The following is a 6,760-nucleotide window of genomic DNA, read 5'->3' as shown; positions in this document are numbered from 1 at the left end:
CTGAAATGGCCAATTCAGTTAGTTCAGATAACGAGATCGTTTAAGAGTCAATGGTGGAAAAAAAGAATAATTCCAAAAATGATGAATAACGATTTAATTAAGGCACAGGCCTTAACAGGAGTTTCTCCAAACTTCAACTGTGCGGCTGATTATATTGAATAAAAAGAAGCAAAAAACGTCACTTAATAAAATACAAAAGTTGGATAAAATCAAAGTTGAAAAGTAGCGCGCTAAGAGTTGAAAGATTCCGTCTTGACGAACGGAGTTGAACGAAGAACAAGAGCTAAAACAAACGAGAAGAGAGCGAATTGGGCGCGCCGCTAACTTTAAAAGGGGTCAGATTGTTAACGCCCCTCTTGATGACGTAGACGCTTGAACGGAGGGGTTGTATCCACTTTTTACTGATTAATAAAATAGCAATCATTTAAAATGTATCGCACTACACCATACTCAAGATTTAATCAAGCCTTTATACTGAAGTAACAATGCATTGTGATAACCTTTTAATAAAAACCAAACATGAATGATCGAATTCCAGCTTTATGTGGAACGCCAGCTTTACTCTGATAGTTTAAGTCAAAAAATGAAACAACACATAACATCAAACACATCGATGGATTTTTAGAAAATGGAAAAAGAGTAATATCTAGATATATAATTTTGGATGATAATCTAATTATTGAGAATAACTAGCCATGTGAAGTACTTAAAGTACCTTCTACGTTTCAACCTCTGGGGGGCAGTAGTGCTCCATGCAAGTTTTAAACAAGAGCAGGGATCTTCGCGGTACATTGTCGTATCGGAATCCTGGTTGGATGAAAGTGTTAGTCTCAATGTCCTAAGAAAGTTTATCCACCTGAAAATTCCAATAAACATTTGTTAGTATGCAAACTGAACATGGAGGTATTCTTTCTCTTCAGCCCACAGCTGGGGTCATGAAGTCCATTAGGCACATTCCAGCAGAGGCCAGATGGGTACCTGGTTGTCATGTAAATCAGGTACCTCAGGATGTAGATCTAGCTGTCTCGGGGTTGTATTTCAGGGGTGTTTTCTGATTAGAAAACGTGTATTGAAATTCTTCAATCCTCCTGCGTCTTGCGACCCCCCTTTGAGATCAGTTTGGTGTCAGAGTCATTAACATTGGAATGTCTGTAGGGAGTGTAGAGGGAGAGAGAGAGGCCCTCTGATGAATCTGATGAGATAGGTATATTCTACAAGACAGGACACCAAAAAATACAAAAAATAAAGGAAAGTGACAAGACATAATTGTTGAATGTTTTACAAGAGAATAAATATTCCACATTGTATTTTTTCCTTCCAAATGATTCAGTGTCTGTGTTTTGTTCCTCGGTGTCTGTCCGGTATGCATTTTCTCCTGGGCGAATCTAACTTCTGATGCACTGGTCCAAACTGCTATTCCTCTCATTGGCATTTATAGAGGTTTGATTGAAGCTATACATTTATGTATCTGTGCTCAGTATCCACAAACAGGATCTTGGGTTACAAATAGTATTCATCAGTAAATCAGTAACGTTTTTAACAGGCAACGTGTCATTTAATCCTTGTGAGAGGCATCACAACCCAAATATCGTCCAACAATGAAGACTGCACTGAATGGCCTTGATGTGTGTCTGGGCTGTAAGATCACAACTGTGTTGTTCTCAGGCCGCAGCCCTGAGATACTCCAAACTGAAAGAGATTGACCCGAGCGACAATCGAGCCGGAGAAACAGGAGTGAAGCTGCTGTCTGCTGGACTGGACGATCCACTCTGGAGACTCTTGAGTCTTACTGAGCTAAGTACATTCCTACATGTTCTAGATATTGCCCACTTTAACGCCAACTTTTTAACTTTTATTGAAGGTTGCCTAAAAGGACACTCAAGGTCACCGTAGACTCTACCTATGATTATCTGTTAGTCAAGTGATTATGAATTATCTTAGAGGATTCATTGAGTTTTACATTAACTAGACTCAGTTATAAGAGAGCCAACATGAAACATGTATTACTAGCTAAGAAGTATTGACCTTTTATTGTTGTTGTGAAGTTTCATATTTTGTATTTAACTATTTCTTAATGTTTTTTGTGATGGAGATCAGCTTGAAGAGCTGCAATTTATCCTCACCTCTGGTGTGTCCTTTTAATGGCAAAATGGTGAGAAGCTCTTCTTTGGCGCTCATGTCTTCCAAAACCCTCCTGATGAAAACACCCAATTGTGCCACATCCACCTTATGAGTCGTCTCGTCAAATTGGAGGGAAAAGCACTTACGCGTCGATACCCTTCGCCAGTTGCTCGTCCACATCCACAGCCATTCCCTGACATCGCCTTGTGGTATTGTTGCAGGAGAGTTGTACTTCTTTAATGGCCTTCACAATCTCTGTTTTATTTTTAAAGTAATCAAAAAGGCTATCCGCTGCCTCCAGACAAGCTGCCTTAAAATATCACCATCTTTGAAAAGCTTCTTGTGTTTAGCAAGGACGTGACTGACGTGATACGAAGCAATAGTTGCAGCCTTACCCTGGGTCTTTGGTTTGGTGAAGATTGACTGCTGAGCTACATGCTGTGCTTTCATATCCCGCACTTTTGTAGAGTGTTAAAGGGTTTTTGAAGGGTAATCCCACTCGTAGCTCCCGTGGACCGTTTTGAAATGCCGCTCCAGATTTCCTTTCTTTGGCAATGCCACGGTTGCATTGCAGATCAAACAAACGAGCTTAGAATGGAAATAAATGAAAAAATAATCTTCCTCCCATTCAGGGTGAAAATGGTAAGTTTTGGCTTGTTTCACTTCAGTCATGTTAAGTTTGGGAGTCACTCTGATCGCTATTTACTGTTGACAGCTGTCAACTTCCTGTCATACATATCTCGCTCTGTAGCAAATCATCGCAACGCAGTCGGCGCGAAGAAGTCCACGTCATTACACGGGAGATGCGCGGCTGAGCGCTCAGTTCCTCCTCGGACACTCCTCACGATGTCGCACCAGCTGTGATTGCGCAATATTTACGTTGACTCGCGGTCGACTTGGACTCAGTTTGCGGTCAACCAGTAGACAGCGATCGACTGGTTGGGCACTACTGGTTTATACACAGTAATTGAAACCTTAAATCCATATAGGGATTCTTGCGATGAAAATTCATCTTGTCGTTGGGAGATTTTTTTTTTGTTTAAGCAAGCAGATATGAAGTTATGATGTCTGTTGTCTACTAGGATTTTGTTTTTCCACTATAAATGGGTACCAAGACCCTATGTGGGCCAGTAGCCTTTTGGATCAGACCACACAGCTCTGCAAGGAATTTATGCTGGTCTGATGACACACCTCTCCTTAGAGGAGATTGCCAACCAAAAGAAATATTCAATTAGCATTTGTGAGGAGGACTTAAAGGAGGTAGGTGATGAAGTCAACCCCTCTAGCCAAGATCACCCCCAACAAAGACAGAATATATGTAGAAGACAGACATCAGACAGGGGCCAAGGCTCCCTGTGGATCAGACGATCTACCCGTCAGGTTGGAGTTGGTAGTTCTATCCATCTCCCTTTAAAGGTCGACAGTCTGAACAAATTCACCCTCTGTACATGTGAAGAAAAATTAATGGAGTCGATTGAGTGTAAAACTCATCAACATAGCATGCAAGAGGGCAAGAAGTTCACACAGATGGCTTGGGTGAACCGCCTACGTCTTGAGCCTGGGAAACACAATAGTGACATAGCACTTGAAGGTATTGAATTGCCTCGTGCTCTGAAAAAGTCAAAGAGACCACCCGACCACCCTTCCAGTGGGTGTAGCCACTGCACTCTGACATCTCTTCTTTAATGCGTGTTCACAGGTCCTGCCTGTGCCTGTGCATGCCTTGAGATGTGAGAAGCATGTCTTTACAAAAACAGTGTTAACCACAATTTGAACATCGGTGATTAATAAAGTTTATAAAATAAAATCCTTCTGAGATCCTGCAAGAGTACATTTACATACACACAAGCATCTTTTTCTTTTTGTCAGAGTGGTGGTTCGTCTCTTAAACTCCGCCTGTTTGCACCACAGACACAATGAGTAACCTCTCCTCTGCTGCAGCTTCTAAATAAAAACGTTTCGTTGGCTGCATTCTCAAGTTTTATCTCAACTTCTATCTGGTTTTGTTATAATCCTGCAATGATCTTGTAATTACATGAAGTTTCATGAAAGATTCTTGATATTATTATCCTTAATAAGCCAACACTATTGTATCATAGATTCCTTTTAAAAATAACATCATTACTGGATGTCAGTCTGTAACTTCCTGCATATCAATGATGTGAAGAGGAAGGAAGACAAACTTTAACAGCTCGACTCGTGCTGCCGGATGACCACAGAGGAACATTTGCTGTAGAGACGACATCTCCTCCCTGTTGTAAGTATTCAGTGATATGACTGATATTTATTGAAACATGTACAGACCTTGTGTTGATGTGTTTAATTTTCTCTGAAATCACACAGGGATGAGAGGAGCAGCTATGAGTTTGAAAGCAGCAGTGAGTGGATTGGTTGTCTTCCTTCTCTCTGTGTCAGGTACTGTATATCCTCATTCAAACTTTCATCACTGAACCTTTTTTTATATAAGGCTTCAATAGTTTTCAAAATGATTAAAAAAGAAAAGATGACTTTAATGTTCATGTTTTTTAGAGTGAGTGTTAGATATGATGCAAACTGTTAAAGTTTGCTTCTGTCTCTTTCCATGATTAGATTGTTTTGTCTCTCCACCTTTCTAACTCTCAGGATGTGTTTTTAATGTTTTCACACATTCAGCATCTGTCCGCATCATTTTATCATTTTTCACAAACAGTGAAGATGTTTGGAATATTTCACAGTAAGAAAAGTTCTGAGAGATTAGAGCTGCAGAATTCAGTAACTTTCAGCTCTCAGAGTCTTTATGAGAGAACAAAATAACACCTTCAGAAAAAAGGAAGCAGAATTTGCAGATGCATCAACTTCGTAGTGACATCATGTATGTATGATGTTTCTGTTCTATTTTTGGTGAACAGGTAACAGTCCTGTGAATTCAGGCTCACACGTAATCTTCAGTTCTCTTCTAACCTGACCACAAGTTAAACAGACAGGAAACAAAGACAACAACACTTCAGATACGCCCACAACACTGCATTTACATTCACTTACCTACAATCAGTTCCTCCTCTGTGTGCAAACACTTTGTCTTTACAAAGAAACATTTTAAAACAACAAATGTCTTAGTGTTGTTCATCTTTACAGGAGAGATACATTCCTTCTAAAATCAGTAATTATGTTCTTTGTGTATTTAAATCAGTGAGTTATCAGAGCACCAGTCCTAAATGTGATCCACCTCAGCTCTGCATCATCTGCAGGTTTAATTTATTCACAGTTATCCTGATGACTTGTACTGTCACATAGACAAAGTGAACATCAGAGGGGAGAGGATGCATCCTTGTGGTACCTTAGAGGATGGTAACAAGTTGTTTCCTTTCAGAAAGGAAGTGATGTGTCCACCTAACGACGGTGTGCTTAACTCCCATAATGCTCAGTGTCACAGCCAATAGTTCTGCTCGAACAGTGTTAAAGACAAGTGTTCAGGACACTTTACAAAAAGCAGGTAAAAGACCTCACTCATTATCTACAGAGACCCAACATCAATCCAGCATGAGCACGAAGCAACATTTATCAAAGTGACAGTGGAGAGGACAAAGTACACATGAATTCCCTTTCTAACACTTCTTGCTAAACGCTGTTTGAGGTGCACTGGCTGACTTCAAAGTTCCTGAGTTCACACAGCAGGAAGAGTCTCTGTTGTGTGTTTTTTAAACCGCCTGTTCTGTGGTTCATGTTTGACCGGATTGTGTTTCCTGATCTGTGTTTCAGTGGTGAGGGGAGAGGAGACCTGGGGAGTGACTCACTCTTCTGCTCAGATCTGTGCCGTCAAAGGGTCAACAGTGGAGATACCCTGCACCTACACATACCCATCAACAATAAGACAACAAACTACTGTAGTTCAAAGAAGATTCTGGTTCACTAAAGAGAGCAATGATGGACCTGAAGATATGAGCTCAGACCCAGACTACTCAGGTCGTGTTCAGTATCTTTTTAATGAGGGCGTCTGCACTCTGAGAATCACAGACCTGAGAGAGAGCGACTCGACTGTTTACAAGTTCAGGTTCACAACAAACCAACCAGGAGGAAGTTTTACTGGTGAAGGAGTCACTTTGTCCGTCACAGGTAACTGTATTAGAGTATCTGTGATTTGTTCTAAATATTTATATAATACATACTGTTTATGCCTGTATATGAGTTATTTAGTAGTAAAGTTTGAAATATTGTCCTGGTTCTTCACCTGTTCAGACCTTCAGGTTCAGGTGGAGAGAGTCTCAACAGAGGCAGAGCTGAAGTGTTACAGCAGCTGTAAAGAGGCTGATAATCCTTCATATGTCTGGTACAGAAACGAACACAAACTGACTGAAGAGACGTCTTCTCTTCACGTTTCTGTTTTTGATCATAAGTATTCCTGCTCTCTTCCGGGATTTGAAGGTTACCGCTCTCCTGAAGTCTGTAAGTTTGTCATTCTTTCAAATATTAAACATTTACTTCACCGGTTTATATTAAATGTTTAGTGCTGAGATAAGACAAGATTGTTTATAGAGTCAGAAACCTGAGAGTGAGTGGGTAATGACATGTAGAAAAGGAGCCACAGCTTGGACTTGAAGCTTGGCTGTCCGTCCTCAAGGACTTGAGCCTTTGTGTATGGTGCTTATATGCTCTAACCGCT

General features: G+C 40.6%; 1 long non-coding RNA gene across 1 annotated transcript; it reads left to right on the top strand.

The window, feature by feature from the left end:
* The first annotated feature begins 4,456 nt into the window (after nt 1-4,456).
* On the top strand, nt 4,457-6,405 carry LOC306818647. Its single transcript, XR_013778332.1, has 3 exons — nt 4,457-4,536; nt 5,860-6,213; nt 6,337-6,405. It is a non-coding gene; the product is annotated as an uncharacterized lncRNA (long non-coding RNA).
* Nucleotides 6,406-6,760: the final 355 nt, after the last annotated feature.

The sequence above is a fragment of the Symphodus melops genome, assembly GCF_947650265.1.
Source record: "Symphodus melops genome assembly, chromosome: 2".
Taxonomy (NCBI): Eukaryota; Metazoa; Chordata; class Actinopteri; order Labriformes; family Labridae; genus Symphodus; species Symphodus melops.
The sequence above is the reverse complement of the archived record's forward strand: the minus strand, read 5'-3'. Positions and strand labels throughout refer to the sequence as shown.